This window comes from Mastomys coucha, unplaced genomic scaffold, assembly GCF_008632895.1.
Source record: "Mastomys coucha isolate ucsf_1 unplaced genomic scaffold, UCSF_Mcou_1 pScaffold11, whole genome shotgun sequence".
Classification (NCBI taxonomy): Eukaryota; Metazoa; Chordata; class Mammalia; order Rodentia; family Muridae; genus Mastomys; species Mastomys coucha.
The window spans coordinates 17,667,882-17,684,750 of NW_022196893.1; positions in this window are offsets into that span (position 1 = coordinate 17,667,882).

The window sequence follows — 16,869 nt, forward strand, 5'->3', positions numbered from 1 at the left end:
TGGCGTAGACCTGGCGAGCTCAGCTCATACAAATTACATTTTCCAGATCATAGATACTTTTAATGCAGATTCGCACAAGCCATCAATAACACCATGGGAACAATGCCTTTCATCGTAAGCCCGTCATAAAAATAAACACTGTGACAGGATCCCATCGCACTCTCTGTGATGCACTACTCGCTCGGGGGTGAACATACAACAGCTGTCTGATCCCACAGCCTGGCGGACAGATTTGTGAGGAACAAGAGGATGTGAGGCAAGTCAGGATGCTGGGCTGGGGGAGAACATTCTGGAACCACAGGTGGAAGGCTCTGTGCAGTCCAGGCCCTGGAGTGGCAGTGCCAGCTGGGTTCCTGAAGGGTTTGAATTCTTCTTTAGTGTGCATGTACTTGGGAATGTGAGAGGCCTAGCTACAGCCGCCATGCTGAAACCTGCTCCCGCCTCACCCTGCCCCCAATATCTCCCAGAGGTGTCGATGCCTTCCTGGATCATGCTCCTTTGAACCTGGCCTCCTCCTAGGAAAATAACAGCCTGAGTCTTGGCGAACAGCTATGGAATGGTGGCTCTGTGGGCTGGCTCAGGCTTCTTCAGTGCAGGTTTGGAAGGAAATCTGGCCTTATGAGGTTGGGGCAAAACCCACTGGTAGCTTCGGGTGCTGTAGATCTTCTCTTCCAAGTTCTACTCAGTCTCACCCAACAGAGGAGCCAGGATCCCAGGATCCCGGAATCCCTCCCAACCTCACTCCTCCTGGCTCTCAGGTCTCAGGGACAGAGGAGCTTTGGTCAGTCCCTGAGTGGCAGGCCTTCTTTCTTCTGGGGGAATGGGGACACCTTTGTAGCCCACCCTCTGAGCTTTGGCTCAGAAGTGAGCAAGCCTTCAAACAGTGGTTCTCAACCTTCCTAATGCCAGGACCCTTTAATACAATTCCTTGTGTTGTGGTAACCACCCCTGCCCCTCGGCCAATCATAAAATGATTTCATTGCGACTTCATAACTGTAATTTTGCTACTATGGTGAACTGCAATGTAAATATATCTGATACGCAGGATATATATTGTAATCCCAAAGGGGTCATGACTCATAGGTTGAGAACTACTATCTCAGAACCGCCACGGCACCATGGCTGGCCCTGGCCCGGCTAACATTTTCTGGTGTTTTTATTGCTTGTTTTCTTTTCTGCACACAGGGCTCTTGATGTGATCAGTGAGGTAATCCTAGGGCCAGGGGGTCTGGGAAGAGTCAGTGACCTAGGGATTACAAGGAATCGTGGCTCTGTGGGTTGGTTCAGACCTCTTTGATGCAGGCTGTGAGGGAAACTCTGGCCCTATGAGGTTGGGGAGGAACCATGGGTGCTGAAGGCTAGAACCTTCTTATTCCTTAAGTGCCTTGTGCAGCCTCCTGGCCTTTCTTGCTCCCTGATGAGTGGTGAGTGTTTGGAACCCTCTCCCCTGACAGGGTCCTGTTGCTCTTGGGAAAGGAGCAGAAGTTATGGTACTGCACCCAGCACTCAGCAGTATGTCTACTGGTCCCCATTTCATGTCCAGGTCTTTGCCCTTTGTGCTTCTGGCTCCCAGGTGATGCAGGACCTGAGGCTGGCTTCTTTCCCTGAGCCCACATGCTGGGCTGGAGGGCCGAGAGAGCAGTTTTCTCTCCTTTCTTACGTAATGCTTGCTCTCCAGCCATCAGGAACCCTCACAGGCCTTCACCCTCTCTCTGTAGGGCTGCCCATGTGATTTGTGTGACATTCTGTTAGTTACCCAAACTGCCAATGACTATTTGGACTATCACAAACATTTTTCACCTAGGTTCCCAAGTGAACCTTTGTCCTTCAAACAGGGACACACCTTTGGGCATGCCTGTGTGGGCTTATCTAGATCAGATGGACCAGCGGAAGCAGCTGCACCTTGGATGTGAGCAACACTATCCATGGGTTGGGAGCCTGGATTCAATGAAAAAAAGAATGTGGGCTGAGTGACAGCCAGTGTCCATTCCTCTCTGCTTCCTGACTACAGATGCCATGTGATCCACCGCCTCAAGATCTGGCTACGAGGAATTCCCTGCCAAGATGTTCTTTCAAATGGGGCCAAATGGATCCTCCCATCCTTCCCTTAAGTTACCTTTTCACAGAAGAGAGAAAGAGCCAGCACAGGTTGGGCGTTGGTGGTAAGGGTTGTTGGAATGACAAGAAGTCCTGCCACAGAGCTGGTCTTCCACATGTCTGCTGATTTTTGTGTCATTTCCCTGCCCACTGGTGTCACACTGACCCCTTTCCTTCTATTCCTCACTGTCCTTGGATCTGGTTTTCCACCTCCATCTCTTTTACATGTTAACTTGGGATTCCTATCGGACTTATAGGGAGGTAGTTACTAAAGGATGCCCCATTACATCTGGATGATATGGGTATAGCCAGTGGAAACCAGAGATGTCTCTCACTTAAGCAAGGGACTGGGGACCACAGTGCTGGTGCCAGAGGACAGCTGGAGTGTTGCTGGGCTGCAGGGACAGTGGGCTGTGGGAACAGTGGGCCAGAGGGACAGTGGGCTGTGGAGACAGTGGGCTGTGAGGACAGTGGACTGTGGAGACAAAAGCTGACCAGTTTCAGAGCTGGTTGCACAGCTAAGCCATTGTCCCACTGAACAAGTCCCAGCCCTCTGGGGCAAGCTTCTACCTAGAGATGCACCATGTGTTGGCTCTGCCTGGCCTCCACTCAGAGAGAGGGTATGATCCAGAACCCCTTGTGCCTGATGTCCACACGTCTCGCACCTCTGATTTCCAGCCAAAGTCCCCCTCCCACAGGGCCTTCAGCCTTCTCCCCATTCTAGGCTGGTTTTCTATGGTGCTCCAGACAGCTGCTCGTCTTCACTGCCCAAGTGGTGGGATTACAGATGTGCAACACAGCTGGCTTTTTACTGAGCACTCGGGTCCTCATGCTTGTGTGACAGGCACTTTAGTCACTGAACCATCTCTCCAGCTCCAGGTCTTCATGTCCTTTCAAATAAACCGTACTGCCCCTGTACCCAATGCTCATATGGGGATCTGCACTTGTGCCTGAGGCCTGCTTGACCCTATCCCAGCGGCTGGCTGGCTCCAATCATCCACTCCGCTGCTTGCCCACTCCCTGCTCCCTCTGTGTGGGCCCACTCTGATGTCTTGCGTGAATATAAAGTGTGTGAACTATTTTTATTTCCTGGCTCGCCTTCTCCTATGTATCTTTATTTAATTCTCAGAATGTGTTATGTTGTATGCGTTCACAGCTTATGTTTTTACATTTAGAATAGTTTTGCCTGTTTCCTGCAGGGATAAGGCACTTTGGGCCAACTTCAATTTTCTAATTCTGAGTTTGGAATTGAAACTCAGGGCTAGAAGCTGAGCTTGTGTGAGGCTCCTCGGCGCCCCTGGCAGTTGGGAAAGAGGGCTGAATCCAACAGAAAGAAAGGTGTCAGTATGCGCCTTGGCTTTCCATACTCTGGGTGTGTTGAATGTTGCGTTAGCCTGGTGGAAATTGGATTGGGGTTATTTGTAGTGTGTGTGAGTGTGGGGTGTGCAGGAACAGTCGGCTTTTCATGGAACAGTCAGCTCTTCATATCCGGGGGGGGGGGGTGCCAAGTACAGACTGAAAATATTTCAAAAACACTCAGCCGTACTAAGAGTGCATGCTTTCCTTGCTGATATCCCTTGAGTAATAGAGCAGTCTCTGTGCATGCGCACTGTGGTCATTTGGATAATTCTCTGAAGGTAGTTTAGAGTACAGAGAAGGTGTGTGTAACTTCCCTGTGAATATGACTCCATTTTCCATGGAGACATGGCTACTGAGGTCTCTAGTCACATAGGGAAAACATGTACCCGGGTGTGTGTATAGGGTGTGTGTATGGTATGCATGTGTGTATTTGTGTGTTTATGGGGTTTGTGTATATATATGTGTATGTTTGTGTGTGTAGGAGGTGTGTGTATAGTGTATATGAGTGTGTATGTATGTGTCTTAGTTAGGCTTTTACTTCTGTGGATAGACATCATGACCAAGGCATCTTTTTTTTTTTTGTTTGTTTTCGAGATAAGGTTTCTCTGTGTAGCCCTGGCTGCCCTGGAACTCACTCTGTAGACCAGGCTGGCCTCGAACTTAGAAATCTGCCTGCCTCTGCCTCACAAGTGCTGGGATTAAAGGCATGCACCACCACTGCCTGGCAAGGCAAGTCTTATAAAGAACAACATTTAATTGGGGCCAGCTTACAGGTTCAGAGGTTCAGTCCATTATCATCAAGGCAGGAACACATGGCAGCACCCAGACAGGCATGGTACTGGAGGAGCTGAGAGTCCCATATCTTTATATGAAGGCTGCTAGCAGAATACTGGCTTCCAGGCAGCTAGGATGAGGGTCTTAAAGCCTACACACAGTGACACAACAACTACAAGAAGACCACACCTACTCCAACACGGCCACACCTTCTAATAGTGCCACTCCCTAAGCTGAGCATATATAAACCATCTCAGTGTGTATAGTTTGTGTGTGTGTGTGTGTGTGTGTGTGTGTCATGTACACACATATAGTGCATACATATTTTTCCTAGGGGACAGGTTTTCCTGATATCATGATGAAGCTGTTTGAGAGGCATAGAGATCCTGGTAAACAATCTTTTTATCAGAGGGCCCTGCCTCCCAGCAGCTCTTGCTGTCCTGGCCCCTTGAAAGGGTCTCTTGCGGACTACTTGCCTGTCACTCTCAGGAGTTAGCTCACCTGGTTCCCACAGGGCCTTTGCCAAATGGGCAGCTTGGAGGCCATGGAGGATCTAGAGGAGAACCAGGTCTGGCAGGCCAGCCTCGTCACTGAAATGCCTTCTTGTGATATTAGGGTAGCTGGAATATCCCATGTGACTTTCTGGGACTTCCTCCCTGGCTTTCTGTGGGGCTCTTTTCCTGGTGTCCCTTGAGTTCAAAGTTGTCTTCCTTGCAACCAGGCAAGCAAGGAAATGTTGCCAGCCACCAGTTTTTCCAAGGTCTTCTTCAAGGCCACCTAGATCATACCTAAGTCTGTCCTGTAGCCATGGTTAACCTGGCATGTGAGGAAGGAGCAACACACACACACACACACACACACACACATATACATGCACATACATACACACACATATACATGCACATACATACACACACATATACATGCACATACATACACACACATATACATACACACATATACATGCACACACATACATATACACGTACACACACATACACACACATACACACACACATACACACACGTACACACATAAACACATACACACACGCACACACACATACACACACACACACACACACACACACACACTATTTTTGAGACATGGTCTTATCTGGTAGCCTAGGCTATCTGATAAATCATTATGTAGCTCAGGTTAGCTTAGAACTCATGTCAGTTTTCCTGCCTTAGAATCCTAAGTGAAGAGGATTCTAGGTATGAGCCACCCCCCCCACCATAGTCTTGTTTTGTTTCTTCTTCTATTTGTCTGTGGAAGAGTCTTTAGGCTGACTCCCCGTCCTGGATCCTGTGACTCCTGAAGCAACAGGTGGGAGTAAAGATGTCCAACTGTGACAACTTGAGACACCCAGAGTCATCTGGGGAGTCTCAGTGAGGACAGTGGTCATGCCTGCGAGGGATTTTATTAGTTGGGTTAATTGACTTGTGAAGGCCTGCACAGTTTCATGGTCTGGGTACATGAGCTAGGCAGAGAGAAGAGGAGGAGGAGTGGGAAGGGGAGAGGGAAGAAGTAAGGGAAGGGGAGAGAGGGAGGGAGGAAGAGAGAGAGAGAGCACTGATTACTAGCACACTTGCGGATGTAACCAGTAACTTCAAGTTCCTGCCACCCTGATTTCCTTGCAATGATGGACCAGACCTCAGAAGTTTGAGTAAATACATACACACCCTTTCCTTAAAGCTTGGGTAAGGTATTTTATCGTAGCTGCAGGAAAGGAAACTAAGACAGTGGTCAACTTACTCATTTCCACTTTTAAGTATATAAGCAGGAAGTGACTTGCTAGGTGGCTTGCTGGCTCTAACTTTAAATTCTTTTAAATCTAACCTAAATTCTTTGTTTAGGTTTCATTGCTGTGAAGAGACACCATGACCAAGGCAACTCTTATGACAGAAAACAGTTAGTTGGGGCTGGCTTACAGCTTCAGAGGATGAGTCCCGTATCGCCATGGCGGGGAAACTTGGCAACGTGCAGGCAGGCATGGTTGTGGAGGAGCTAAGCACTTTACATCTTGATCTTCAGGCATCAGAAACACTGCATGTGTTTCACAGTGGTGTAGCCTGAGCATTTTAAGACCCCAAAGCCCCACCTCCACAGTGACATACTTCCTCTAACAAGGTCACACCTCCTCCAGTGAGGCCACACCTCTTAATAGTGCCACTTCCTATGGGCCAGGTATTCAAATGTGTGCATCTATGGAGGCCATTCCTACTCAAAACACCACACTCGGGCCTTACACATTTATGTGCTAAGTTCAATCCTTACAAACAGGGAGAAATTTCCCTTTCCCCACCCCATTCTTACTCATCTTTTGATCAGGTCTGAGGTGATAGCTCCTTGTCCCTGTGATTTTAATTGACAAGTGTATGGGTGTACTTAATGATAAGTTAGGGTTTCTATTGCTGTAAGGAAACACCATGTCCAAAATCACCTTGGGAAGAAAAGTGTTTATTTGGCTCATACTTCCACAATATCGTTCATCATTGGAGAAAGTCAGATTCAAACTCAAGCGGGGCAGGAACCTGGAGGCAGGAGCTGATACAGAAGTCATGGAGGGGTGCTGCTTACTGGCTTGCTCTTCATGGTTTGCTCAACCTAGGACCACTAGCCCAGAGATAGCACCACCCTCAATAGGCTGCTGGGCCCTCCCCCATCAATTAAGAAAATGTCTGAAAGCCAGATCTATGGTGACATTTTCTCAGTTGAGTATCCCTCTTCTCAGAGGACTCTAACTTGTGTCAAATTGACATAAAACAAGACAGCATGGTGTGTTAACCTAATATGTTAACTACATGTTCCATATGTATACACATAGTGGTTTCAATGAGAATGTCCTCTTTGGCTCAGGCACTGGGGAACTCTTGATCCCCAGTTGGTGGTGCCAGCTGGGGATGCCTGGCTTTTCAGGAAGAAGCACTGGGAGCAGTTTTGGAAGTTTACAGCCTCATCCTCCTTCCGACTTGATCTCTCTGCTTTGTGATGTGGTTGGAAATCTGCTTTCTCAGCTTCCTGCTCTAGTAGCCATACCTGTCTGCTGTTATACCTTCCAGCTGTGATGGACTCCTGGACCTCTGGAACTGTAATCCTGAATAAGCCCCTCTTTCTATCTTCCCTTGGTCAGATAATTTTTATCACCGCAACAGAGAAGTAACTAATACAGTCCTTTTTTTTTTCCCTCCAGTGCTGGGGATTGAACCCAGGACCTTGCACATGCGAGGCAAACACTCTACCACCGAGCCCAGTCCTCAGACTTTCTGCAAGGTTTTATAGTTTTGATGCAGCCTTATTCTGTTGCCGAGGCTGGCCTTGAACTCACTCCGTAATGCAAGCTGACTTCAGATTTGCAATCCTGCCTTAGCTTCCTGAGTATCTGGTATTACAGAAAGGTTCTTATCACCAGCTCATGTACAATAATTCCAAAACATACTGTTGACCATTAAATAAGCATAACTTAGCTAATTAAAAATAAAACAGAAAGAGGGCTGGTAAGATTGATAATGGATAAGGGTGATTGCCCCAATGCCTGATGACCTGGCTTCACCCTCTGCACCTATAAGGAGAGAACTAACTCCTACAAATAGTTTTCTGACCACAACATGTGCACATACACACACACATACAACAACAACAACAACAAACAAACAAACAAAATGTCATTACAGTATAAAAATTTAAAGCAAGGGTTTCATTCTCTAGCCTTGATTGCTTCCTGGAACCCAGCAGTGAGGGAGGTAGGAAGCAGAGGAGAGGACTCCAACCTTGAACACTCTATTCACCATGCTCCCTGCTCAGCCTCTTAGGGCCAGACCCAAATTCCTGCATTGGCATGGACTCAGGTGTGGGAGAAAGGGCTCCTTATGATTAACAAAAGACCCTCCAAGCACACTGGAAATTTCAAGGCTCTGAAGAGCTCTTCCAGCAAACAGGGACGAAGACCAAATATAGATTTTTAATATACCACAGTGAGACATTTCTAGAATGTTCCCGTGAGTAATATGCCTGCTGTAAAGTAAGACGCCCCACCTGGATGGAGCATTTATCTACACAAAAGAGGAGACATACATCAGACACTTTTTCCCCACCCCCTTTCAGGAGCGAACATTTTGGCTCCTGAATCAACACTGGACCCTCCAGCCTCCTCCGTCCCCTGAGATCCCACCGCCAAATGGTCCCTATTAGTCAAGGAGTTCTAAAGAATCAATAGGGAGAATGCTCAGCGAGGCTCTTGGGCTACCGCCAACCCTCTGCTCCTTCCCCCAGATGAAGGATGGCCACCAGGGAACACGGAACTGAAAATAAGTCACATTGATAGGGTGCAAACCATTCGCCCAAGCAATTTTTTAAAAAGTTTCTCAGCTCCTCCCTGCCTCGGCTGGTAGCCTCCGATGGTTTTGCTTACTTGGCAAAATTGCTTTCCACGGCATCATTGGGGGTGGGGGAGGGGTGCATGGCCTGCTGTTCTCCATAAGCCTTCTTGTAATTTTAATTTGGTGGACAAAGGCACCCACACACAGCAGGCATGAAGTACCTGGTGTTATGTGTGGGAAAACACTCCTCCTTGGATTGACTCCTCCTGGGGCTGAGCAAAGTCTTCTGGCTTCACAGTCTGTCATTTCCTTTATTCTGGCCTGTGTGTAATGTGGACCTGTGGGTCCCTCGTTTGGGGAACTGATAACCATTCCCTCATTAAGGCAGTCAGTGGGGGTTTGATACCATGACCCAGGTTTCCTTCCTTGCTTTGTGGCTCCTGCATGGGCTGCCTTAGAGCCCAGTCTTTTCCTCTCGGGGCAACTTCTAGCCCCATCTGGCTCAAGAGATAGATGAAGACCTTGCAGGTCCCTCCAGCTCTGACAAGCCAGGATGCTGTTCATGAAGCCAGTTTACCCAGGGACCATCATCCGAAGCTACAAACAGTGCAGAGAACATCCAAGCTATGCACCACACCGGGATCTTGTGCCTTGTCAGGAGGAGCAGCGTGAATCCTTTTCTTCAACACCCACCTAGTCCCAGACTCATTCATCCTGAGGAATCACTTATGGGTCCTCAGGGTCCCCTCTTTACAGAAGGTGCTCTCTACCATGTCCTTGTGGTCATTCAGGAAAAAAAATGTCCCAAGTGGTTGCCCTGGCATCAGTCCCCATACCCATCACTTGAGCCTTGCCTGGGTCTGGCTTCTCAGCAAGGTAAGCTGCCTCAGGGACACCACCAGACTGACATGCAGGGTCATTAGGGTCTTGGGGTTGGTTCCTCTCAGGGGAGCCTCTATGAACTAAAGCTTATCATTCAAATGTTTCCAGAACAGAGGAGGAGCTGTAGGGGGGTGTCCCTCTCACCCAGAACAGCTGTCGACTTTTAGGAAATGCAATTGCGCTCTGCTCACATATGGCACATGGGCAGAAACCTGATTACTTTTAACATTTTATCCGGTTCCAGCAAGGCTCCTCTTGGCACTAGGGACAGAAATAGAATAAGCACAACTCAGAATCACAAAGGGCTTTGCATGGATCCTAAGACATGCAGTATTGGAACAGCCTGTCCTCTAGCTGAATATAAGTGGGGAGGGGAGGTGGCCTGCTAAAGGCCACCTAGATCTAGGACTTCAGCTATGACAACAGGACTGCTCTATCTGCTTGTTCCCAAAGGCATTAAGAGTTGACAGTCTTGTGCTGGTCTTGTGAGGGTCACAATAGCTATTGGGGAAGTCATGAGCGCCATAGCATCCTCTGACACTTCGGCTCTTATGGCCTTTCTGTTCCTCTCCCACAATCTTCTCTGAGCTTTGTGGGAACGTTGAGGAAGATGTCCTGATTAGGGCTGAACACTCAGTTGCTTCTTCTTGGCACTTTGACCAACTTCTGGCATCGATTGCAGCCTGCTGCAGACAGAAACTTCTCCAACCAAGGTTGGGAGCAGCCTAGGTTTCTATGTATGGCATAAATATGTAGAAGGCAGCTTGAGAACATGATTATTTGGTAAGTTAGCACAGCAGGTCCCATCTGTGATCCCCCGATTGCCCCTAACTATGGGTACAAGATAGGTACAAGATCCAACTTCCAAAATTCAAGCAAGGATGGGGGGATAGTTCTCATGGCCCTGTTCCCCCATAGGCTCCTGGCAACCAGTGACTCTGTCTATCACCATTTCTAGAAGGTCTGTATGGCACCTCTTTATTCTTTATTTTTCAGTTAAAACTGTGCCCACGTGGTTCTCAAATGCCTTCCCATGGCTTGACAACTCACTTTTCCTGCTGAATACTATTTGGTTCTCTAGAGGGGACACAGCCGATTTAACCACACACTTACAGCTGGTCTGTTCTGAACTTCCACAATCATGGCTTGCTGGGAACATCTGGGTGTGGGCTTCACAAGTTCTCGCCTCCACTGGGAAGAATGCCTGTGAGTGCGGCGGCTGGGTTGCACAGTAAGACTGTTTGGTTTTATAAACTCTCCACTCTTTTCCCAAGTGCTCATGCCATGCTGAGTCCCCCAGCAGCAAGGCGTGAGCTCCTGGGGTACCACGCCCTCATCAGCCCTGGTGTCTCTGCCCCTCCCCACCTCAGTCCATTCTCACAGCTGTGCCTCATGAACCTTCCAAAGGGAATTCACTGGCTGGTAATTGGTGTCTAACATGAAGTGTGTGATATTCAGCCCAGTCTTTGTGAAGGGCATTCTCCATAACCCAGGGAGTCCAGAGAAAGGATGCCAGAGCGTCCCCCAGGGAACTTTCTGGAGGGCTGGTACCCAAGGTGTGCTTGCATTTCTGTTTGACGGTTGTGGATTCCTCTAATGTGATTGCACAGGGGGTCTGAAGGTCCAGACTTGGGCTGGAATAGTCTCTGTATCCAGTGTTCAAGGTTGACTTCAGAACCTCAGCCCAGGAGTTCTCCCCTCCCCCAGTTCTCATCCTTTCCACGCTCAACAGTAATTTGTCTGATTCTGAGTTTTCCTTCTTGGTCTGTGCTGAAGCAGAAAAGAGTGGACATAGCAATGTGGCTCCGGAAAGTATCCTCCACGGGGATTAACAGGGACGAAGCAGTATCAGAGGCCTGGCGTGGAGGCTAGGCAGGATGGGCTGCCCTGGTTAGCCTGCAGTGCTCCCTAGGTATTCAGTGTCCAAGGCTTCCTGCCTTCCTCTCACCAAGCTCTGACACTGATAGCCTTATGTATGTCTATTCTATTCCATTTTAAGATACTTGTATTTACATGAGAAGCTAGTGAAACACCCCCCCCCTTCTTTGCTTTCTTTCTTTTGTTTTGTTTTTGTTTTTTCAAGACAGGGTTTCTCTGTGTAGCTCTGGCTGTCCTGGAACTCACTCTGTAGTCCAGACTGGCCTCAAACTTAGAAATCCACCTGCCTTTTCCTCCCAAGTGCTGAGATTAAAGATTAAAGCCACCACTGCCCGGCTGAAATCCTTTTCTAAAACATGAGCTGTAATAATTTCACGCTTTTTGGCGGGTAGCTGGACATCATTTTTTTCTTTTCTTTTTCTTTTTTTTGTCTTTTAAGATAGTGTTTCCCCATGCAGCCCTGGCTGTCCTGGAACTCACTCTGTAGACCAGGCTGGCCTTGAACTCAGAGAGCCTCCTGCCTCTGCCTCCCCAAGTGCTGGGATTAAAGGCGTGCACTGCCACCCACCTCCTGACTGGACATGGTTTCTTAAAGAGACAGTGAAGAGGAGGGAGTCTGCTCTAAGGGTGGAGTAGCTTGCAAATCAGACATGACCTGCTTTAAAGCGGAACCCGGGGCCAGTGAGGATTCAGCTCTCGCTGCTGCCCCTTCCTACCACCCTCTGCTTTGTTCTGTGAATACAAACTCCTTCCTCCTGGACCCCTTCTACCTGAACATGACTCAGACACCTCTAATAGACTCTGCCTGATGGGTTTGAGTTGCAGCAGGACACGTCTGCAGACACCAGGCTTAGACAGTTCCACGTGCAAGAGGTTTAATTGAGAGGGGTTGGAGGATAGCGGCGCAGAAAGAGAGAGAAGAAAGAGAGCAAGATGGAGGAAAGTACATTAAAGGTGGGAGCTGAACCCAATGGATTCTGGGAATATGGTGGCCGTTGCCCTGGTGACAGGTCTGTGGACCCTCCCATATCTGCCACAGGTTCTGGATGCTAACACTGCCCCCCAGGCTCCAGATGAGTTTGTCTTGATTCCTACCTGGAAGCCCATCTCCCTAGAGCTTGGCAGTGTTCAGTCCCTGGAGCTTCATAGATGATGCCCAATGCCTGCAGTTAACTGTGTGGTTGGCTGACCTGTGTTACTGAGTGTCTCACTTCTTGCCTCGTTACTGTGATAAAACACCCAAGGAAAGCAGCCTAAGGAAGAGGGGGAGGGGATTGTCTGGACCCACAGCCTTAGAGGACAGCTCTCCAGGTAGGGAAGGAAGTCAGAGCAGAGCAGTGGCAAGGAGCCCGCTGGTCACACTGCATCTGTGGTCAGGAAGCAGGGCTGGGAGTGGAGAGACAGAGCGGGTGGATGCTGGCGCTCTGCTTTCTTGCCCTCATCTCATAGCAGGTGCCACCTGCAGTCAGGTGGCTCTTCCATCCTTGATTAACAGGCTCTGGAAGCACCTTCTCAGGCACACCCAGAAGTGTGTTTCCATGGCCATTTGAAATCCTGACAGGTGGGCAATGAAGGTGATCCATGAGGAAGTCACTGAGCAGAGAGTGTGGGACCTGTTTTTTGAAGCCTCTGCTTCCCTCAAGCAATCCTTCGGTGGACGTCCTTTCTGCTGACACAACATTCGGTTTCCTCCCCAACTGTTCCGCGTCCTGCTCTAGTGGAAGGATCTCACAGTCTCTAACTGGGGCCTTCATGGAGTTCCCCTAACTGTCTCTTCTGCCGATTGTCTTCCTGTCTTCCCAGGTCGTATGTGGTCACTGAGCTAAGCAAACCTAGATTACAGAGCCACCCTAGGATATGGGGTGGGTCTCAGATGGAAGACTCAGCTCAGCTGTCACTTCCAGAAGTGACTGTTGCTGTCACTGTTGTTGTCATCATCGTCATCAAGCAAGGCATTCATCATCAACCTTCCCTTCTCCTAGCTGTCCCCACTAAAACTAAACCCCAGGCAAGCCAGCAGAGAAGGTCTGGACAGATCCTGGGTCTCCAGCTCTGTGGCTCCCTCACCCCAGCCTAACCTGGTGTCTTAAACATGAGCTCCATCATGGGCTGCTTGAGCCTGGGCTCAGTCAGGCCTCATGAGAGTCTGGGTGACTCTGAGAATCTGTTTAAATCAGAATAAGAGAGAGAAGCTTCTGAGGGAGTCTCCCAATTACGCCCTTCCCCACGTGCACTTGCATCTGCTGCTTTTTGTGACACTATGACCAAATATCTGATGAGAAGCAATTTTAAGGTAACTCTGGCTCATGGTAGAGGGTACAGTTCACCGTGGTGGAGAACTCAAGAGAGTAGGAAAAGCAGTAGAACCATGACGCTTCTTGCTTACCCAGGGTGGGTTATGAAGCAGAGACGAAAGGAAGTAGGGGTGGGTTAGAAGCCTCAAGACCCACTCCCAGCCATCTACTTCCTCCATCTCGACCCTGCAGGATGAAGGTCCCACAACCTCCCTCAATGACATCATTGGCTTGGTCACAAGTACACACTAATCTGGAGGAAAAGTTTCACAGTCAACCACAGCAGAGCTCCTGAGCAGGGACACTCACTGAGGGACCGTCCCTAAGTTTATGCTCCTTCCTCTAACTCTGCACTCTTGTAGACATGTTAAAAAGTAAAATTGATTGGGCTTGGGTGTCTGGAATCCTCCAGCCCTGTTCTAAAGTAGATATTTTATAAACAGGCAAAGTAAAGTATTTCTCATTGCCGATAAATAATTTATACATTGAAAAAAATGCAGAACAGGAACACTTAATCACATTTACTATGCAGTCCTGGGAAGGAAACATGGAAAGTGTTTTCTTAAGAAGCCCATTTTAGAAAAGTTTTGGGAATCTGTGGAATTTTTTTTTTTTTACGTAGGAGAGGATTTGTCTCCAAGAATGTGTGCTAGGTCTAATGAGGAGAAGAGGCCTGTGTCTCTACACCATCAATATACATATGTGTGTATAGAAACATGTCTAGATATGTATATACATATATATATATATATATACATACACACACACACACACACACATATATATATGTACATATGGTATCATATATGGGAACACATGTATGCCTTAAATATTCCATAGTATTGCTTAGTTCTGTCAACTGGCTATAATCTCACAGTCTCTAGTCACCTATAACAAGAGTCTAAGTAAGGGATTGTTCATACTGGGTGAGCCTGTAGGCATGTCTTAATGCCATTATTTGATATGGGAAGACACAGTCCACTCTGGGTGGCACCATTCCCTAGGATGGGTTTCTAGCCTGTGTACATGAATGTAGAGATCAAGTTGAGCTTTCTCTCTCTGCTCTTGATTGTGAGTGGTGATAGCCACTTTCAGTTCTGTCCTTGACCCTCTTCCCAGTGGTGGACTGTAACCTGGAATCGTGAGCTAAAGCAAACCCATTCTTTCCTGAGTTGCTTTGTCCAAGTGTTTTGTCACAGCAACACAAATGAGAGTAGGGAAACATATAAATATATTAAAATATTGTTTTCACTGATGAGTCATATATTCTGGTTATGGAACAAACAATTATTTTCTACAAATATTCACACTTTCATGTCTTTTTTGTTGACATTTATTTTTTATATGTATGGATATTTTGCCTATGTTTATGTGTGGGTACCCTGTTTGTATCAGATCACTTGAATCTAGAATTACAAATGATTATGAGCTATCATGTGGGTGCTAGGAATAAAACCCAGGTGTTCTCTTTTCTTCTCTTTTCCTTTCCTTTTTTAAAAATTTTTGTTTGTTTGTTTTGTTTTGTTTTGTTTTTGTTTTTCAAGATAGGGTTTCTTTACATAGATGTGGTTGTCCTGGAACTAACTCTATAGACCAGGCTGGCCTAGAACTCCCCAAGTTCTCTCTGACTCTGCCTTCTGAGTGCTGGGATTAAAAGTGTGCATCATTGCCATCAGGCTCCCCATCTTTTCTTAATAAAGGTACTTTGACGCAGAGAAAGAAATTGTTCTCTGTGGTGATACTTCTTGGCTCTGTGAGACGCATCTACTCAATGAGAGACAAACAGGTGTCACTGGAATATTCTTGAAAATCTCTCTTCCCTGTTATTTTTCTTTGTGACCTTTGGAAAACCACCACTCTTTGAAGAACAGTTAACCTCAGCCCAATGGACGCAGGTTGCAGGTTGGCTGACTGCTCTCCCTTCCTTCCATGCATTCCCATCAGGGAGCATTGCTCAGGTGTTGAGAGAGGACAGAGTTACCTGCACCAAGCCTGCTGGGCTGTGGTCCCATCCTGTCCATATACTCTTTCATCTCCACAGGAGTCTAGGGCTGTCTCTTTGGCTTTTACACAGCATGGTAGTGGGGGAGCTCACAGTAGGCTATGAAACACTCCTACTGCTTTGCTCATGGGGCCCTGGGAGCCTCTGAGGCTCAATGTCAGAAAGTGGTAAAACCCTGCACCCCCTCCTTTACCTGTAACTCTCTCCTTGGGATGGATCTCCCTCCTCCCTCTCCCTTTCTCTCACCCTAAGCCTTTCTCCTTCCTCTTCCCACTCCTCCCCATGACTTCCCCTTCCCCCAGTGCCCCTCCCTCTGCTCCATGCTTCAGCTTTTTCCATACTCCTTCTCATCCCTGCACTCCCTAAACCTCCCCCTCCTTGCCCCGCCCCCTCTGTCTTCTCCCTCCTCTTTTCCTCTCTCTGTTCCTCCCTCCATGCCTTTTCTTTCCCTGCTCTCTTCTCCTCTCATCTTGCTCCTCTCTGCTCTCCATGTTCTATACTGTCTCCCGAAGCCTGTACCTCTCAGAGGATGCCCCCTCCCTGCCATGAGGTTCTGAGAACCTGTGCTGTAGCCTAGCTGTCTTGGTGATTGTCTCCCTGTCCAGATCCTCTACAATATTTTCAAGATCCATGGGGACTCCATGTCTGTTACTTGCATAAACACATTGGCACACATTTCAGGGACTATCATGTTTTGTTTGTCCCCCTGCCTGAACCATCATCCCCTACAGTCATCTGGGCATGCCTAGGGGCAGGTGCCAACACAGCCAGCAATCCATTCGAGTACAAGCCAACACACTGAACCATCAAGTCATACAACTGCCCTGTAAGGAGCAAGTGATGGGTGGGTTTTTTTTATGGAAATCAGGATTCCTCTCCCCAGGGAAGCTGGACAAGGTGTTGCCTTGCTGCAGCTCCGTGGACAGTAGGTTTGCAACCCATTTGCTCTCAGCTAACCAGCGAGGTCTTGTTCTTGCCATGTAGTCTGCACATGTGTCCTTGTGTAGGGTTGTTATCTTCATAAAGTACAGTGGTAAAGCTGCCTCCTAGTGCAGAAGGCTGGTGTCAATTCCCAGCCTGCCCAGCTTTTTCTTGCCTCCAGGCCACCACTTCTCTGGCTGTTCGCTCTTCATTTGTTAAGTCAGCAGGTAAGCAGGACCTCCCCCTCACCTAGGCTTTGATTTCAGGTTCTTACTGATATGATGAGCAGCTCTGCTCTTCAGTATGAGGTCTGGGCAGAGAGAACCTGGGTAATTGACA